Source organism: Amblyomma maculatum, chromosome 2, assembly GCF_055883805.1.
Source record: "Amblyomma maculatum isolate TAMU_Amacu chromosome 2, ASM5588380v1, whole genome shotgun sequence".
NCBI classification, from domain to species: Eukaryota; Metazoa; Arthropoda; class Arachnida; order Ixodida; family Ixodidae; genus Amblyomma; species Amblyomma maculatum.
The window spans coordinates 221,863,610-221,883,296 of record NC_139345.1 but is presented as its reverse complement, the minus strand read 5'-3'; positions in this window follow the sequence as shown (position 1 = coordinate 221,883,296).

Below are 19,687 nucleotides of genomic sequence, written 5' to 3'. Positions count from 1 at the left end.
CAGATATGTAAAAAAAAAAAGAGAGAGAGAGAACAACAAAAGTCGACGCCAGGCGCCGGCGCCATGGTGCCGGTTGTATGACCGTTACGGGATACGCATCACGCAGCTTTCCGTTCGTCGGTCACTTGAGGCGTAGGTAGTGGGGCATTCCACTACCGATCTCGAGTTACCGCGAAACTTAAGAGCGTGTATTTAATGTGGCGATTGCAGGTGTTTCCTGGGGTCGACCTACAAACGCGCTCGCATGGAGAGATCGCAGAGAAAAAGGAATGACTTCTGTAAAATAAAAAAAAAAAAACGAAAAGAACAAAAGGCGACGTGAAGCGCCGGCGCCGTGGTGCCGGTGGATGTCCGTCACTGGATATGCATGTCGGTCACTTGAGGCCCGAACGTCTGCTTCGCTGCATCATCATCAATATATAGCTGCTGAGCGCTTTCCCTATGCGCTCTCATTGCTTCTTCCCTCTAGCTTTCGTTTCTTTTCCCTTTTGCTCGATCTGGCACGTGTTAGCAAGCACCTTCTTTTAACGACGCGGCTGCATTTCGATGAAGGCTAAAGTATGCTAAGTTAAGCGCAGGTGGTCGAGATTTAACCGAAACCCTTCGCTCAACCCATCAGGTTAGGGATGTACATCGAAAGAGAGGAGTATCGCCGACCAAACAAATGAATGTACTGCAGTTCGGCTGCCACACTGCAGCCGTGTTCAACTACTCTGTCAACCCTCCTATGACGCGATAGCGTTCTCTTCCTTAGTTCCATCTTCATCACCTATCATTACGACGTGGTCCGAATGACCACAAATGGAGGGACAGACATAGTGCCGTTACCCATTGTCCATTGTACGTCCCTCCATTGTGTGAGTTACTCTATAACAATTCGTAGTCACTGCTCATTGCATATTTGAAGAAGCGCTAATGCTGGACTAAAAACACGCAGGCTATCACAATATGGACATATTGTGATACTTGTGGAGTAAATAAGGACCAGGAACCGCCCTGATTTATTGTTTGGCATATACATCAGCGTTTCTCGAAAGGTACGCGAGGTACCTCACGCGCGGTACCTCACCTCGACTGTTCTCGGTCTTAGGATTATGTCAAGGTGAATTTGAGGACCAACCAAACTATTCGTTAAGAGCTTAAAACTTTCAATCTTCGAATCACTAAGAGCTCCTGTACTCAGCTACCTTTTCCTCTTGTTTATTTTCCTACCACTGCACGTCCTTTAAAGCTATTTTTTTTATTTACCTTTTAATGGCCCCATAAATCTTTTCTTTCTTTTTAATCTGTAATATTACTATCGTTGACTATATGTACCTGATGTTTCCCATTTTGGTAGCAGTCCAAAAAGCCTCACGCTGAATTTGAGAGGGCCTGCCTCATTGCGAACGTCAATGCGGAGTGCACAACTAAGATTATTAGTTGTAGACATCTCTGGCGTTGTTCACCAGGTCTGCGGGTAGGCACGCACAGACTTGCATTACCATTTTCCGTTCGAGAAAACTTTATTATTATTATTATTATTATTATTATTATTATTATTATTATTATTATTATTATTATTATTATTATTATTATTATTATTATTATTATTATTGTTGTTGTCATTGTGATCATTTGCGCCCCTGAAAGAAGCTTTGTATCCCCGCTGCGGTGGCTCAGTGGTTAGGGCGCTTAGTTGTGAAGTGTGCTGGTCGAATACCGGCCGCGGTGGTCGCTTTTTTGTGCAGCACTTCTCAAATAAGGTTTTGAGTTGGTTGCGTGGCAGTAACAGTGTCCGAACATTATGTCGCCACCCCAAAGGTGTCCGTTGCCGAAAAGTGCGAAAAGTTTCTATGTATACAGCTGCTGAGCCAGGCATCGCATTGTTGCGACTGAAGAAGGAAACGAAAATGTACGGGCCTGCTACCGGCTCTCTAGCTCAGCCGAACCCACTGCCCCGTGCAGGCCGAGTAGAAATTAAAGAGAGAAAGAAAGAAAAAAGAGGGAGAGAGAAATACGACCTTCGAAACAGCCGTCATCCGCCACCGAAATGGCGACGGCAATGACGCATTACAACAAGTACAACCACCGGTGGCAGGCGAGCTGCCGCGGCGGCCCCCCATTCCCATCCCCGAGGCGCCAGGAGCAACCACCCTTCCCCTCGCCCTATCCCCGCATCGCATTGCTGCCGAGCACGTGTGTAGTTCTAGTGAGATGCGCAAACTTCACCCGGACCTCCTCCTCCTCTGTACAGATTCCATTCTCCTTTTCCTTCCTAAAGCTAATGCGCATGCGCATGGTGCCGTTTACGGTTATAACACCGTATTTTCGTTTACGGTTACGACACCGTAATTTTTACGGCATTTCGAGCGTAAGAATAACGAGCCAAACCCGATACTGTTGAGCAAATGTTCAGTGAACTCATGGAAGGGCAGAAAGCGCTTGAGGAGAGCCTACTTAAAGAAAACCAGAGTTTGCTTTCCCAGCAATTTGAAAAAGTCAATGAAAAGATGCTAGAAATTGAGAGGAAATTATTGAGTATGCGCAAATAAGAAGAAAAACTAGAAGCATTAGTGCATGACCTCGAGGTATTAACTATCCGCTCACAGCAGCAAAAAATGGTCGAATTGGAATACCGAGGTCGTCGAAATAATCTTCTCCTATTCGGAGTACCGGAAACTTATAGTGAATCTACTGATGAACTTAAGAAGAAAGTGATACACGATATTTTTCATGAACGCCTCGATGTGAAAGTTAACACAGTAGAACGCATACAATGCTCGGAAAGAAGGGTGTGGAAAAGGTACGTCCTGTGATGGTTCGGTTCTTCGACTACAATAAAAAGATGAATTTATTTAAGAACTGCCACAATTAAAGGGCAGCTACATTTTTGAATAACATGTTTATTCCGAGACAACTTTACAAAACCGAAAGAAGTTCTGGGAAAGTGCACGGGACGAAATAGGACAAAGACGCAAAGATACGGCTTGAGCATGATAAGCTCTTCATTGACAAAGAGGCATTTGTCTGGGATCACGAGTACCATTGCCGTGTGAGTGTGGAGCGGACGCTTGCGATAGATAATAAAGAAGTATGGCAGTTTGGGACGGAAAAAAAATTTTAAGTGATAAAAATAAATGCACGCAGTCTCTTGAATAGAAAGGCTGAACTTGAACACATTATCATGCTTTATCAGCCAGACGTTCTGGCAGTCACAGAAGCGTGGTTGCGCCCTGAAGCAACTGACAGCAAGATAATACCTCCTCCATATCGAATGATAAGAAATGAACGTGATGCGCGTAGTGATGGCGTTGCGCATATTTTTAAAGACGGAATCGAATTTGTTCCTATGAAGGATTGCCCTAACATAGAGAGCATCGTGCAAGATAAAGCTGGGCATCTCAGTCTATGTTATTGCAGTAGTGTACAGAGCCCCTAAGGCTCCTATCACATTAATCGAATCGTTACGAGACTACATTTTGAATAATGTATCTCCCAAATAAGGCCTAATCATTGCAGGTGATTTCAAATTGCCTAGTGTATCTTGGGAATCTCTTGATTTAGGCACGACTAATGCTAAAAACTGTGAGGCCATGTTAGACATTGCCTTTAAGAATGATCTCACACAATATTTTTTAAATCTGCAACAAGGATCGGAGCAAGTGCGGAATCAACATTGAACTTGGTTTTTGTAAGCAGTAAAATAATTGAATACGATGTGTCCATTAAGGAAGGGCTTTCTGGTCATAACCTTGAGACCACCTGAAAGGGAAGCAAGGCGAACTATTTCTGTAAATGAATTTTCGAAACCCGACGATGTCAGCATTATAGATTGCAGGGAAATGGCCTTGGATTCATTTGATAGGGAAGATGACAGGTAAATGTGGCAGCGGTGGCGTAGCGGTAGAACATCCGCCTCGCATGCAAGAGGACCGGGGTTCAAATCCCGGTGCCGCGCAATTCTCCACCGGATGAAAGAAAAAAAAAATCCGCGTGTTGATGGAATTGCATGAACAGGTTTGGGGTGCGACCTGATGCCGGTGAACACCTCCGGCAACGCACTCCCTCACCAGAACAGGAGTTGGCCACCCTGGTGCAGTAATTGGCCGCAACCTCCTATGATAAGCTTCATAAAACCCCGGCCCTCAGTCACCAGCGGCTGCGGAACAACTGACCACGGCGGCGGTCAGACCTGTGACGCAGCAGGGGGTGCTAAGAAAGTCTGGCTCCGCTGGACAGGCCGCCATTGGAAACTCACCCTGGCAACGTTTAATGCTAGAACCCTAGCTAGTGAAGCTAGCTTAGCAGTGCTGTTAGAGGAACTAGAGGGCATGAAATGGGATGTCATAGGGCTTAGTGAGGTTAGGACGCCGAATGAGGCATATACTGTACTGAAAGATGGGCATGTACTGTGTTATCGAGGCTTACCAGAGAGGCGACAACTAGGAGTAGGTTTCCTTGTCAATAAGTATATAGCGGGTAATATAGATGAATTCTATAGTATTAATGAGAGGGTTGAAGGCATCGTAATTCGGCTTAATAAGCGGTATAAACTGAAGGTTGTACAGGCCTATGCACCTACATGTACTTATGATGACCAGGCAGTTGAAAGCTTCTACGAAGATGTAGAATCGGCAATGCGAAAAGTAAAGACGCAGTATACTGTACTAATGGGCGATTTCAATGCCAAGGTAGGGAAAAAACAGGCAGGAGACAAGGTAGTAGGTGACTATGGCATTGGTTCTAGGAATAGCAGGGGGGAGTTACTAGTTGAGTTTGCAGAGCGCAATAACTTACGAATCATGAATACCTTCTTCAGCAAACGGAAGAACCGGAAATGGACATGGAAAAGTCCTAACGGAGAGACTAAAAATGAAATCGACTTCATAATGTGTTCAACCCCCGCCATTATGCAAGATGTAGAGGTAATCGGGGAAAGTGCGATGCAGTGACCACAGGATGGTGAGGTCCCGAATTAGCCTAAATCTGAAGAGGGAACGCAACAGATTAGTAAGAAAGAAACCCATCAACGAATCAGCGGTAAGGGGGAGGGCAGAAGAGTTCAGGATCTCGCTACAGAATAGGTTTTCAGCTCCAACTGAGGATGGCGACATTACCCTAGAGGCAAGGAACAATAATTTCAGAGATATCATTACTGAGTGCGCGGTAGAAGTAGGCGGTAGGATAGTTAGAGAGGATACCGGTAAGTTGTCTAAGGAGACGAAAGATTTGATTAAGAAACGCCAGAGTATGAAAGCTTCCAATCCAACAGACCAGATCGAATTGGCCGAGATATCAAAGCTAATCAATAAGCGCAAGGTGGCCGATATTAGGAAGTGGAGAAAATTGAGCATGCTGTAAAGAACGGGGGAAGCCTTAAAGCGGTAAAGAAGAAATTGGGCATAGGCAAAAACCAAATGTATGCGATAAGGGACAAGGCGGGCAACGTCATCACTAATATGGAAAAGATAGTCAAAGTAGCCGAGGAGTTTTTTTTTTTTTTTTTTTTGTACGCAAACTTGCCATAAGGCATATTATATAAACTCATGTAAATGGTTTTCCGTGAGGAAAACCATTTACATGAGTTTATATAATATGCCGAGGAGTTCTATACAGATCTCTACAGTAGCCAAAGTAGTCAGGACCGTAATGACATTGGCGGTAGGGAAAAACAGTCAGACGTTTCACCAGTGATGAAGGACGAGGTCAAGAAAGCACTAGAAACTATGAAAAGGGGGAAATCAGCTGGAGAGGATCAGATGACTACAGATTTGCTGAAGGACGGGGGGGATATCGTGCTAGAAAACCTGGCCACCCTGTATACGCAGTTCCTGGTGTCATCGACGGTACCGGAACCATGGAAGAATGCAAACATTATCCTCATTCACAAGAAAGGGGACTCTAAGGACCTTAAAAATTACAGACCAATCAGCTTACTGTCTGTTACGTATAAGGTATTTACTAAGGTAATCGCTAATAGAATCAGGACAACCTTAGACTGCAATCAAGCAAAGGATCAAGCAGGGTTTCGGAAACGGTACTCTACTATCGATCATATCCATACCATCAATCAGGTGATAGAAAAATGCTCGGAATATAACCAGCCCTTATACATAGCATTCATTGATTACGAAAAAGCATTTGACTCAGTTGAAACCTCGGCGGTGATGCAGGCATTGCGAAATCAGGGGGTAGACGAGCCATACGTGAAAGTGCTGGAAGATATATATAGCGGCTGCACAGCAACAATAGTTCTGCATAAAGAAAGTAACAAAATTCCCATAAAGAGAGGTGTTAGGCAAGGAGACACAATCTCCACAGTACTATTCACAGCTTGTTTAGAGGAAGTATTCAGAGACTTGGAATGGGAGCAGTTAGGGATAAGGGCAGATGGAGAATACCTCAGTAATCTGCGATTTGCTGATGACATTGCCTTGCTAAGCAACTCGGGGGATGAACTGCAAATAATGATTGATGACCTAGACAGGAAAAGTAGAAAGGTAGGCTTGAAAATCAATATGCAGAAGACTAAGGTAATGTTCAACAGCCTCGGGAAGGAACAGCAGTTTACATCAGGTAGCGAAATACTGGAAGTAGTAGACGAATATGTCTACTTAGGACAGGTAGTAACCGCAGACCCGGACCACGAAAAGGAAATAACAAGAAGAATACGATTGGGATGGAGCGCATTTGGCAAGCAGTCGCAGATTATGACTAGCAGCTTACCGGTATCGCTCAAGAGGAAAGTATACAACAGTTGCATCTTGCCTGTACTCACCTATGGGGCTGAGACGTGGAGGCTAACCAAGAGAGTTCTACCTAAGTTGAGGACAACCCAGAGGGCTATGGAACGAAAAATGGTAGGGGTAACATTAAGAGATAGAAAGCGTGCAGAGTGGGTCAGAGAAATAACTCAAGTTACCGACATTCTAGTAGAAATTAAGAAGAAGAAATGGACATGGGCAGGACATGTAGTGCGAAGAGAGGATAACCGATGGTCGCTGAGGGTAACAAACTGGATTCCAAGGGAAGGAAAGCGTAGCAGGGGGCGGCAGAAAGTTAGGTGGGCGGATGAGATTAAGAAGTTCGCAGGGGTCAAGTGGATGCAGCCAGCACAGAACCGGGTTAAGTTGAGAAATATGGGAGAGGCCTTCGCCCTGCAGTGGGTATCATCAGGCTGACGATGATGATGATGATGACGTCAATACTTTGTCGGGCCTTCGTTCCTCTGCCGCGGCAATGCAATCATGCAACTAAAACTCGCGCCAACAGCAGGCGCCAAAAACGAACAGTGGAACCTGTGTCCAGTAGAGCGGGAACTTCTATCCCCGCTATTTTAACAGCCACCAATGGTGCATTATCAGGGCGGGCATCCTGGAGGCGGGTCGTGGCACCCTGGTGCCCCATCGGAGGCGGCACGGAGACCAGATTTTTCTCGGCAGCCCACTGGCACCTTCAGGAGCGCCCCGAGAGGGGCTGTCTGCCGGCGCCGGCACCATTCACCGGCCGCAGTGCCGATGACCTGCGCCGCGACGATCCTCTCCGCCCCCTCGCAAAGGAGGCTAATGTCGGCTGGTGCCGGCTTTGCGACACTTGTGTAGTGTCGAAGGCTGCACACGTCGCCAGCACCGGACACCAGGAGTAGCACTGGATCCACGATATTCTGCAATGAGTACTGGAGCCTGGGGCACCCAACGACGCCCAGCGTCGCATGCTGGCGGACTTTGCTGTCGCCGCTCTCCGTAGTCAAGACCGCTGTGCACCACCGGCCGCAGACCAGGAAGATTTGCTGGACTTGGACTCTTAATCCTCCCCGAGTGCTCATCTTTTTTTTTGTGGCTGTATTGTATTTCTCGTATCCTTTTTTTTTGTTGTTTACCGCAACACCGGGTGTCGCGTCTTGTAAGGGGGGAGTGTCGGGCCTTCGGTCTTCGGCCGCGGCAATGCAATCATGCACTTAAAACTCGCGCCAACAGCAGACGCGGCAGCACATGCGCGTGAGAGCAAATCCGCACGTTGGAAGCCGGGATAGTGGTTTCCCGATAAGAAGGCCGCGCGACAGGGGCATAGAGAAAGAGATTGATGAAAAGGGGGCAGGGCTTTTTTTGCTTCGTCCGGCGTGGGCAACGTTTGGCGGGGCGCAGTTGGACGGAGTGTTTTTTCGTCGTGCCGTGTTTGGATGCGGATTCCGGACGTTCGACGTGAGTGGCTGATTCTGCTGTTGTTCCTTTCAACTTTTCTGTTCCGTGAAGATTGTTACTTTCACACTGTCGCGGTTTTTCTTGTTTCTGTCTATCGCAAAAGCAGCGACTTTGTTATTCTCCTTGTGTTTGCCAAAAGTAAAAGCGGTTCACCCAATTTGGTTTGTGGTTGTCCGTCGTATGGATTATTGCGCCTCGCGGACCTTCCCCCTTTCCGGGGCGAAGGCAGTGGCCTTTATCTGGTGCCCAACGTGGGGCCCGATTACACGACCACCATGTTTATTACGCAGAAGATAAGCCAAACGAGAAATGCGCTTTGCTACTACGTAAGGACCATCCCATCGTGGCGCAAGGGAGGCTGCAAACCCCTTTGTTGCGTCGCTAGAGGGTGCGTGCGGCGAAGTACTTCCTCACCGACCGTGAACTCCAATCTTCATCTGCCCTTGTTGTATTGGCTGCAATGTTCCAGGTGGGCGAGGTCCAAGTTCCCTGACCTCCCTCAAACTTCCGTCAAGGCGGCTGGATATTTACTCGGTGAATCTGGAATAACTGGGAGTCTTTGGTTCAGAGTCATGAGCAAGGGCATGTTCAATAGGAAATCGAAGCTCCCGACCAAGAAGTATAGCCGCTGGCGTAAAACCAGTCCACCTGTTTACTGTGGTTCTTGTAGCAAATGCCATTTCTTGCACACGGGAATCCCAGTCTTTGTGACGGTCTGTGAAAGCAACGAGCATGGTTTTCAGGTTTCGGTTAACCTGTTCTGTTGTGTTAGCCTGAGGGTGGTAGGGAGTAGTCTTTTTATGCTGTACCCCGAGAGCTTTTCAGGTGTCAGCAAATACCCTACCTGTGAAATACGTGGCATTGTCAGTTATAAGCTGCGCCGAAAAGCCGAACCTGGTGAATGCGTCTAGGAGCTTATCCCAGATTACCTTAGAGTCCAGTTTACGCAGCGGGTATATTTCTACCCATTAAGAGAAATGGTCAGTGACCACTAGCAAGTAGCGGTTTCCTTTCACTGATCTAGGATAAGGGCCCATTACGTCACAGGCAACAATTTCCCACGGGTAACGGCTCTCCACGGGTTGCAAGAAGCCCGGTAGTTTCCCTCCCCTTGGCTTCGCTGTCTGGCATGTAAGACAAGTATGGACGTATGTCACGACATCCTTTCTCATGCGAGGCAAAGTTGCGACGCGACCCAACTTTTCATACGTTTTCTTGCCATCGCTATGACCTGCAAGGCGTGTGTCGTGAAAATACTCTAAAAAGAGCTTACGGAGGCTCTTTGGTATGACAACACGAAATGGAGACTCACCACTGTCCGTGTCGGCAGCGGGTATATACCGTATACGAGAAGTCCATTTAGGCTTCCAAGTAGCAGTCGTAGCTGCCGGTAGGCGCTGTGCTTCCTGCAGGGTTGGTGCTGTTCAGGCCATTTCGTATCTGGATGCACTGAGGATCGCTTCGCGGAGCTTCGAGCAGCTGTTGCCGGGAAACCAGTGCGCCCCATGCATCTGCAGCTTCTGACATAACCAGGACTTGGGGTGCTTGCTCGCCACCTGCGGGTAACGGAGCTCGGAACAGGGCGTCAGCTGCCTTGTTGAAAGTGCCTTTCTTGTATTCCACCCTGTAATTATACTTTTGAAGAGCGAGAGCCCAGCGGGCTAGACGGCGAGCTGGGTTTTGCAGCTTCGACAACCAAGATAATGCCTGATGATCGGTCTGAATCGTAAACTCAGCCCCATCCAAATACATGTCGAACTTTTTTAGTGCAAATAGAATCGCCAAGCACTCTTTCTCTATTACAGGGTAGTTTCGCTCCGGCGATGAGAGTGAGCGACTTGCAAACACCAAGGGGCAAAGCTTCCCTTCGTGCTCCTGAAGCAAAACAGTACCGATTCCATACTCACTTGGATTAGTCTGCACTGTAATGGACCGGTTTAGGTCCGGGAGCCGGAGACGAGCAGTATCGGCAATAGCCGTGGACAGTGCCCGAAACGATCCCTGCTCCTTGTCTGTCCATGACCAACGGGCACCTATCCGGAGAAGCTGATGAAGGGGTCTTGCCAGGTCCCCGCAGTTTGGGATGAAATGGCAGTAGAAACCCACCATACCCAAGAATCGTTGCAGGCTCTTGACTTTTGTTGGGGGTGGCAGCTGCAATATGGCGTGCAGGTTCTCCTCGTCAGGCCGGACTCTGCCCTGTTCAACAATGAAACCAAGCAGGTTGATTGTACGTGAAACCAACTGCACCTTGCGGGGGTTAATGGTGATGCCTGCAGTTATTTTCAAAAGAGCGAAGGCTTGGGAAATGGATGGGCTTCCCTGTACAGCAGGTGTTCTTGCTGTTTCTTCTGCTGTCTTCGCTCGTACCGAGTGGTGTTGGTGACCACCGCTGCGTCCGTGGCTCAGTGACACATTGCGGTGCAGAGATGACGACTTCTCTTCTCGGACTGTACACGTTTATTTACACCTTTCACAACTTAGTATTTACAATAATGTCGTCGGGTGCGATATCAAACAGAGAGTGCAGAGAGTTCAACGGGGTGTACGAACAGAGGTCAGAGGCTAGCAGAATCAGGCCTGGGCCTTTTGCTACACTTTAGGCCGGAGTCCCTTGGGCCCTCCGTCAGCCTAGCCTCCCTCCTCGAACAACCCCACATCCAAACATAGAGGGCTAACTGCAACCGGGTGTACGATCAGAGGTCAGAGGCTAGCAGAATCAGGCCTTGGCCTCCTGCTACACTTTAGGCCGGAGTCCCTTGAGACCTCCGTCAGCCTAGCCTCCCTCCTCGCACAACCCGTCTGCTCACGACTCTTGTCCGAGCCCAACCCTCTTCCAAGCCCAACTCTCTCAGCGCTCCTCCTTTAGCGTTCAAAATTCCAGTCTAGTCCGTTGACCAATCAACGGCTAGTCACTCTGTGGCCAATAACATGCAGTCTTTTGAAATGGGCTGGCCAATCATTGTGCCACATATACCCCTCTCCTACGCATGTCAAACAAAACACACACAAAGCACGCACTAAGCGGCGAGTGGTTGCGCACACAAACACGTACATCTGCAACTTTTCCCTCTCCAAAATCCTACCACGCAAGAGGCGCCAAGCAGTCGCAAGGACAAACTGCGTCGACGGTTACACTTCCGAAAATACATAAAAACACACACGCGCAAACCTCAGGCCCAAACATTCCGATCCCTGCTCTTGGTCTGTTGCGCGCGGGCGGCGGATTCAAAGGGACACACAGGCGTCTTCACGGGAAGACGTGTCAACGGCGCGTTCTCCCAAGGCCCGTGTTACGCCGCGTTTCGGGATTTAGGGCCTCCGCGCCCTCTCCACTCAACCCGGGGGACATAGCAGTTAGCGCTCAACCCACAACCACTGCGCTTATGCTGTGCGCTCTAACAGCACTGTTCTTCCTCCCTCGCGGCAAGGGACGGAGAGAGCCGGCGGAGTCGCCCGCTGCCATGTGTTCTCGGCACACTTCCGAGAAGCGGTCGCCGCGCGACCGTCATAAATCTGCCCGCGTCAAGTTGCCCCTTCACCTTGGTCGCCCCTTCGGAATCTTTGCTTCTGGGCGAAGCCCGCAACTTAACTCCTGCGTCCTTCATTTGTTGTAAAACAATGATTAAATGGATCAGATGCTCATCTAGGCTTTCTGAAAACATCGCGACGTCGTCCATGTATGCCATTGCATAGTTGAATTTCGCGTCTTCGAGCACTATATCCATCACGCGTTGAAAGGTAGCAGGTGAATTGCATAAACCGAAAGGCAGTCGAACAAACTCGAACAATCCCCAATGACACGTGAATGCAGTTTTTTTGATGTCACTCTGGTGAATCGGTATCTGCAAAAAAAAACCCCTGGTACAGACTAGAGTAAAGAATTTTGCTGATCCAAGCGTATACATAACAGAGTCGACTGACGGAAAAGGGTACGAATCTCTGACTGTTATAGCGTGCAGCCGCCGATAGTCGACACATAAGCGTGCTGTGACGTCTTTCTTAGGCGCAATAACAACAGGAAAAGCCCAAGGGCTCTTTGAGGGTCTTACTGCACCGGTAGCCACCATTTCATCCAGAGTGGCATCCAGGAGTCCTCGCTTGTGGACGCTCAACGGCCTGGGGTTGAGACGGATCGGGCGTGAGCTGCCGGTGTCAATCCTGAGCGTCAGCACGTTAGCTTTTCCAGGAGCCTCCGTGAAGATGGTATCGAAGGACTCAAGTGCCTCCTGGATTCTGCATCCTTCCGTTTGTGACCCTGTGAAAGACTGCAGGACAGTGAGAGCACCACTTTCTGCCACTCCGACTAAGGGGAATCCGCGACCAGAAGATTTCAGTGACGCTCTGTTATCTTTGTAATGAACTTGAGTGGTTCTGCAATAATGCCGTATCGGTAGCTGCCTGAATATAGGTCGACAATGATTCCTGCCTTCGAGATGAAGTGATGGCCCAAAATTACCGGACAAGAGAGTCCGCGAAGATATAGAAAGCGCTGCCTTATTTTACGACCATTCACGGTAACTGTTAGACGTGTTGCAGAGGTTGCTGACGCTATCTGTGGCGACGCCATCCGAAGCTTTGTAGTCACTTTTCGTTACTGCAATTGTCTTGAATCGCATGCTCGCTTAACCTTATCGCCAAAAACACACAGTGCAACCTGTGTCCAGTAGAGCGGGAACTTCTATCCCCGCTATTTTAACAGCCACCAATGGTGCATTATCAGGGCGGGCATCCTGGAGGCGGCACGGAGACCAGTTTTTTCTCGGCAGCCCACTGGCACCTTCAGGAGCGCCCCGAGAGGGGCTGTCTGCCGGCGCCGGCACCATTCACCGGCCGCAGTGCCGATGACCTGCGCCGCGACGATCCTCTCCGCCCCCTCGCAAAGGAGGCTAATGTCGGCTGGTGCCGGCTTTGCGACACTTGTGTAGTGTCGAAGGCTGCACACGTCGCCAGCACCGGACACCAGGAGTAGCACTGGATCCACGATATTCTGCAATGAGTACTGGAGCCTGGGGCACCCAACGACGCCCAGCGTCGCATGCTGGCGGACTTTGCTGTCGCCGCTCTCCGTCGTCAAGACCGCTGTGCACCACCGGCCGCAGACCAGGAAGATTTGCTGGACTTGGACTCTTAATCCTCCCCGAGTGCTCATCTTTTTTTTTGTGGCTGTATTGTATTTCTCGTATCCTTTTTTTTTGTTGTTTACCGCAACACCGGGTGTCGCGTCTTGTGAGGGGGGAGTGTCGGGCCTTCGGTCTTCGGCCGCGGCAATGCAATCATGCACTTAAAACTCGCGCCAACAGCAGACGCGGCAGCACATGCGCGTGAGAGCAAATCCGCGCGTTGGAAGCCGGGATAGTGGTTTCCCGATAAGAAGGCCGCGCGACAGGGGCATAGAGAAAGAGATTGATGAAAAGGGGGCAGGGCTTTTTTTGCTTCGTCCGGCGTGGGCAACGTTTGGCGGGGCGTACTTGGACGGAGTGTTTTTTCGTCGTGCCATGTTTGGACGCGGATTCCGGACGTTCGGCGTGAGTGCCTGATTGTGCTGTTGTTCCTTTCAACTTTTCTGTTCCGTGACGATTGTTACTTTCACACTGTAGTGGTTTTTCTTCTTTCTGTCTATAGCAAAAGTAGCGACTTCGTTATTCTCCTTGTGTTTGCCCAAAGTAAAAGCGGTTCGCCCAATTTGGTTTGTGGTTGTCCGTCGTACGGATTATTGCGCCTCGCGGACCCTGCCCGTTTCCGGGTCGTAGGCAGTGGCCTTCAACTTTGTGGGAGCGGTTTAAAAACGTAGTCACGTACTGCCTACAAAAGTTTGTTCCACAACTTAATGAAACATTCAGAAAGCGTAGCCCTTGGATAAATCGTGAAATAATCCAGATAAAGCGAAAAATAAAGCGGAGAAAGCGCATGAGAGAAGGGAATCAAAATGAAATTTTTCACTTATCTTCAGAGCTTATACAGAAATTGTTGATATCGAAAGATCAGTACTTTCAAAAAAGCTTACGCAATTTATGAAGACTTCCCCGCAGCGTTTTTGGCGTCACCTTTGAACCTCGAATGAAAAATTGGGGTTTATTACAGTGGATGGTTCTGTAAGTACTGATAAATCAGAAATCGCCAACAGGTTTAATGCTTATTTTCAACCTGTATTTAGCGCTTAAACCTCCTTGTCCCAGAATTCTAGAAGTGAACTGTGTTCACCACTGTCTGGAATGCCAGATATTACCTTCTCCCAAAAAGCTATTTTTCCCTCCTCCTTAATTTAGATACAAAAAACTCTTCTGGTCCTGATGCTATCCCTAATTAGTTCCTGAGGCGGTACGCGGAATGGGTCTGTAAATATTTAATTATTATATTCAGCGCATCTCTGAAGCAACATTTCTTACCAAATGACTGGCTGCAGGGGGTAGTGCCAGTACACAAGTCCGGAAACAAGCACACTCCTGACAACTACAGACCAATTTCTATCACTTGCACTTGTTGCAAGGTACTTGAGCATGTTGTGGCCAACTGCTTACCCAAATATCTTGAGGACACAAACAAGCTAATTTCCAATGCAACATGGTTTCAGACGGAAGCTGTCTACTGTTACTCTACTTATGGAAACCCTGAATGATTTTTCAAATGCAATAAATCGCAGCAATCAAGTGGATGCAATTTGCTTAGACATGTCCAAAGCATTTTACCGTGTGCCCCATGAAGAACTACTTAACGGACTGATTGGCCTTGGCATAAACAGACATATTGTACACTGGATAAAAGCTTATCTCATAAACAGAACCCAGTTTGTTGAGGTAGACAGCGCTAAATCTGGCATCCTGTGTGTGCCATCAGGTGTTCCTCAGGGGTCTGGGCTGGGGCCCATATTATTTCTTTTTATGTCAATAACATTGCAGTTTCACTTCCTCCCCACATTACAGTCCGGATGTTTGCGGATGACTGTTTAACTTAGTCATTTCAAAGCCAGAAGACCAGCTGGCATTAAATTGGTTGGTTTGGTTTGGTTTGCTGGGTTTAACGTCCCAAAGCAACTCAGGCTATGAGAGACGCCGTAGTGGAGGACTCCGGAAATTTCGACCACCTGGGGTTCTTTAACGTGCACTGACATCGCACAGCACACGGGCGCCTTGCTTTTCGCCTCCATCGAAAAGCGGCCGCCGAGGCCGGGATTCGATCCCGCGTCCTTGGGAACAGTAGTCGAGCGCCGTTACCACTGTGCCACCCCGGCGGGGTAGCATTAAATTGGGCGTTTAACTCTGTTAATCAATGGTGCACAACTTCCCAAATGGGAATTACACAAAAACTTCATATATTACAGTGACAAACAAAACTAAAAATATATTTTCATTTCGTTATGAAATAGAGGGGCGAGACGCGTAATCTCTTAAATATTTAGGTGTTACTGTATCCTCTAATCAAAGTTGGAATTCACACATTAATAACATATGTTCAAGAGCCGAAAATAAGTTATGGTTTATTAAACCGAAACTGAAGCTTGCTTCCACAAAAAAGCAAAACTGCCTCGCTCTCGCTGATTACGTCCGACACTGGAATACGCGAGCCTCATATGGGATCCCTATCAGTTCACGCAAATTGATAAGATTGAAAAGGTTCAAAGAAGGGTGGCCAAACTCATTCTATCAAAATTTAGATACCCAGATTCTGTGACTGATATGCTACATGAATTAGAACTTCCTCCACTATCTAAACGACGAAAGATCGCCAGGCTAAAATTTCATTATCTGTTGTGTAATAATCACTTCAACACAAACACAAGCCCTATTTGCAAAAGCGTTCCTGTCGTCCTGTACGAAGCTGTCATAGCTATCAGGTCACAGCTATGAAGGCCCGTATTAACTGATTTAAATATTCTTTTTTCCCCAGAAGAATAACAATGGAATCCCCTGCCTCAGGCCTTTCTGCAAATAGACAATCTGCTTGAATTTGAAAATTGCTTATACAGTCACATATCCGACTAGATATCCCTGTCACATTTAGTTTTTCATGTTGTTCCTTTGTTGTGATTTTGGAGGCTTCCAGGCCGAATTATTTAGTGAATAATTTGCCGGTAGGGTTGTACTAAATTTCTGTATCTGCAGAGCTGGACAGTTTTTTCATTTTTGGAATTGATTTTTCTAGATACATATCTATGTATAAGGTTGTACTTTTGGTTGTGTGTTCCTTAATTACATGTATTCGTATTCACCCAGTAATAGCCTTACGGCTGAAAGTATCAATAAATAATATTAATAAATAAATGCACTGTCGTCTAAACGGCTCTTGCACGGCTTCGGATTAGAAACGAGTATGATCATGGAAGACAGTTGGGCTAGTTAGTGTGTATTCGTCCCGCTGTCCCGTCGGTACCTTTTGTCACTGTCCTTTGTGTTTTTCCACGCTGGTTGCAATGTCGCAGTCATTAATGGATTAGAAACGTCCGTCACCTTCATGAAGATGACATTGAGTGCGTGAAATATCTGCTCTCCGCTTCATCCAAGCATTTGCTTGTCTTCATTCTCAGCGAGTAGCATGATGATGCACTGCTGGAATGGCTTGCCACCGCTCCGCTTCGCTCTCGCGGATGCTGCCGCATTCAAGGCCATAACCTTAAAACAGCGCACGCCAGCTCAACCACTGTGCTGGATTGGCAACCGAACGTTTATTCATGAATCTAGCAAGTGATAACAAACCGACAAAGTCAAGTCAAAGTTTATTTCTCATCTAACACTACAAATGGAGGAATAGTAGAAAAAAGCTGCCCTCGGGAAGCTGGAATAGGCCTTCGCCTTGCAGTGGGTATAGTCAGGCTGATGATGATGATGATATGATGGGGATATTTTATGTGCACTGACGTCGCATAGCCCACGGACGTCTCTCCGTTTCGCTTCCAACGAAATGCAGCCGCCGGCAGAGCGTAAAAAACGGCGCATAGCAGCAGCAAAGCGAGAATGAGAGTAAGAAGGCATCGGCACAAAACAAACACCGCAAGTGAAGGTGGGCACGAGAGGCACTCCGCAAGGGGCAGTATTATCCCCACTTCTGCCCCAGGGGTCTGTTCCAGCCCCTTCCTGTTCAACCTGGTGCTGGCCGGTCTCCCGAGCGCCATCAAACAGGGTCGGGACCACAGAGTGCTGACCTCGATCTACGCTGATGACGTGGCGCTCTGGGTCCGGGCCCCAAGGAGGAGGATGATCTCTGCCAGGAAAGCCCTTCAACGAGCCCTCGACTCCGTGCAGCAGTTCCTTCGCGACAGGGGGCTCAAGCTCTCTGCCGCAAAGTCGGAGGCCCTCATGGTGCATCCTTTGGAAGCACGAGCGTCAGCGCATGCAACCACCCTGATGATCGACGGCACCAGCCTGCCCTGGAGACGCCAGGTCAAGTACCTGGGGCTGGTGATCGATCACCGCCTCACATGGATCCCTGCAGACAAGGCCTACCTGGGTCATCTGAACCGGGTTGGCCGAGCAGCCGAACGTCTTCTTGCAGGGGGCAACGGCTGCTCCACATCCTGGGCAATCCGGCTGTTTGAGGCGGCCGCCACCTCTTCCATACTTTATGCCCTCCCTTTTGTTTCCCTCAGGCCCACCAGAGTAACATCCTGGACGGAGCACGCAGGAAATGGATCCGACGCCTGCTGGGAGCAACGCAGTGCTCTAGGATTGCGGCAACACAGGCGGAAGCCGGTGTCTACCCCCTGACCCTGCAGCTCCTCCAGAGAGGCCTCACTCACGTGGACCGCTTTCACCATGCCCCTGACGGAGCTTCCCTCCTGGCACGGCTGTGCAGCACCCCCCATTCACGCATGGGACAACTGACGGCTGTATACAGGGACTTCATCGGAGATGCCCCAGGGTATTCCATCCTCCCTCCTCCACCAACACGTCCTCCTTTACAGGTCACCCTTGACCTGGAGGGGGTGTGCAAGCGCCGCTCCCCAGTTGCTGCCCTGGGCCAGGCTGCCGCAGCCCTGATTGAAGAGTGCAAAGGGAGCACCCTCCTCTTCACTGATGGCTCGGTCCTGCCTTCCACGGGCCAGGCTGCAGCGGCTATGACGGCCCCACAGGTGGGGGTGTCCAGCTCTTGCAGGCTCTCCTTTCCAGGTAGCCCTACTGCAGCCGAGCTGGCGGGCCTCCACCTAGCAGCGGACTTCCTGGAGACTGGTCAGCCCCCAGGCTTCTACACCATCCTGTGCGACTCGAGGCCGGCACTGCAGCTCCTGCGCAAGCCGTCCTGCTTCCAGCTATCGGCTTGCCATCTACGAGCGCGCCTCCAGGCCCTGGAGGATGCCGGCTTCGTCATCTCGCTGCACTGGATCCCGGGCCATGCGGGCATCCAGGACAACGATGAGGCCAACGCACTTGCCAAGGCGGCCCACTCCGACCAGGTAAGTATGACTAATCATGTATCTGCCTTTGACTTTTCCAGGCTTCCCCTCAAGAAGGCCGTGAGGACCCTGCACCCCGATCGGCGGATCGCCGAGGGGAGGACATTCCACCGCCTGTCCGACAAGTTCGCCCGCAGGGAGTGAGCTCTCCTCCTACGCCTCCGCACCGGAGGTTCCTGGACGCCCACGGAGCTGTATGTCCGTGGCCGGGCCCCCTCCCCAGCATGCCCCTCCTGCGGTGATGCAGGTACGCTGGGGCACCTCCTCTGTGTGTGCCCGGCACACGCCCACCACCGTCGCAAGATGGAGGCAGGCTACTGGGCCCTCGGACTTCCTGCTGCCACCGAGGACCACCTGCTCTTCCCGGCCAGGAGCCCCCTGGCGGCCCACCGGCTCCTGCTGGCCTTCCTGGAGGAGTCCGGCCTGGCTGCAAAACTGTAGCCCACCACCGGGCCTGCTGACCTGCTGGCCACAGCGCTGGCGACGGAGCCGATGACCAGGACGACGAGAGCGACTCCACGATGATGACCGCCCCTCCCCTACCAACATGCCATCTCCCCTTCCCCCGGACACCAAGAGTGCCGCCGCGAATTAAGGCCGGCATAACCCGTGTCCGGTATACCCCCCCCCCCGAGAATAACCCAAAGACCCCAACCAACCAACCACTTCTGTTCAACATTGCACTCCAAAATCTTCCACCCCTTCTAAATCAGATGCAGGGCATACGACACGACCTGTACGCGGATGATATAACCATCTGGACAACCACGGGTAGTATGGGAATGATTAAAGAAAAACTAAAAACAGCAGCAACAACAGTTCAGAATTATGCACGAGCGTGTGGACTAACCTGCTCTCCCGAAAAATGTGAACTCCTAGTCTTCCGCCAGCACAAAAATCAGGCCATGATCGACATCCACGTTGACAACTGCCCAAGCTCAGACCGTCAAGATACTGGGTCTATACATCAATAACAAGGGCAACAACCACCTCGCCATCTAGAAACTCCGCCTCGTGAGCGAGCAAGTCGCCTGGGTGATTGCCAGAGTAACGACGCGGACATCAGGGATGCGCGAAGAAGATACTCTCTGACTGATGTAGGCTTTCGTCGTGAGCC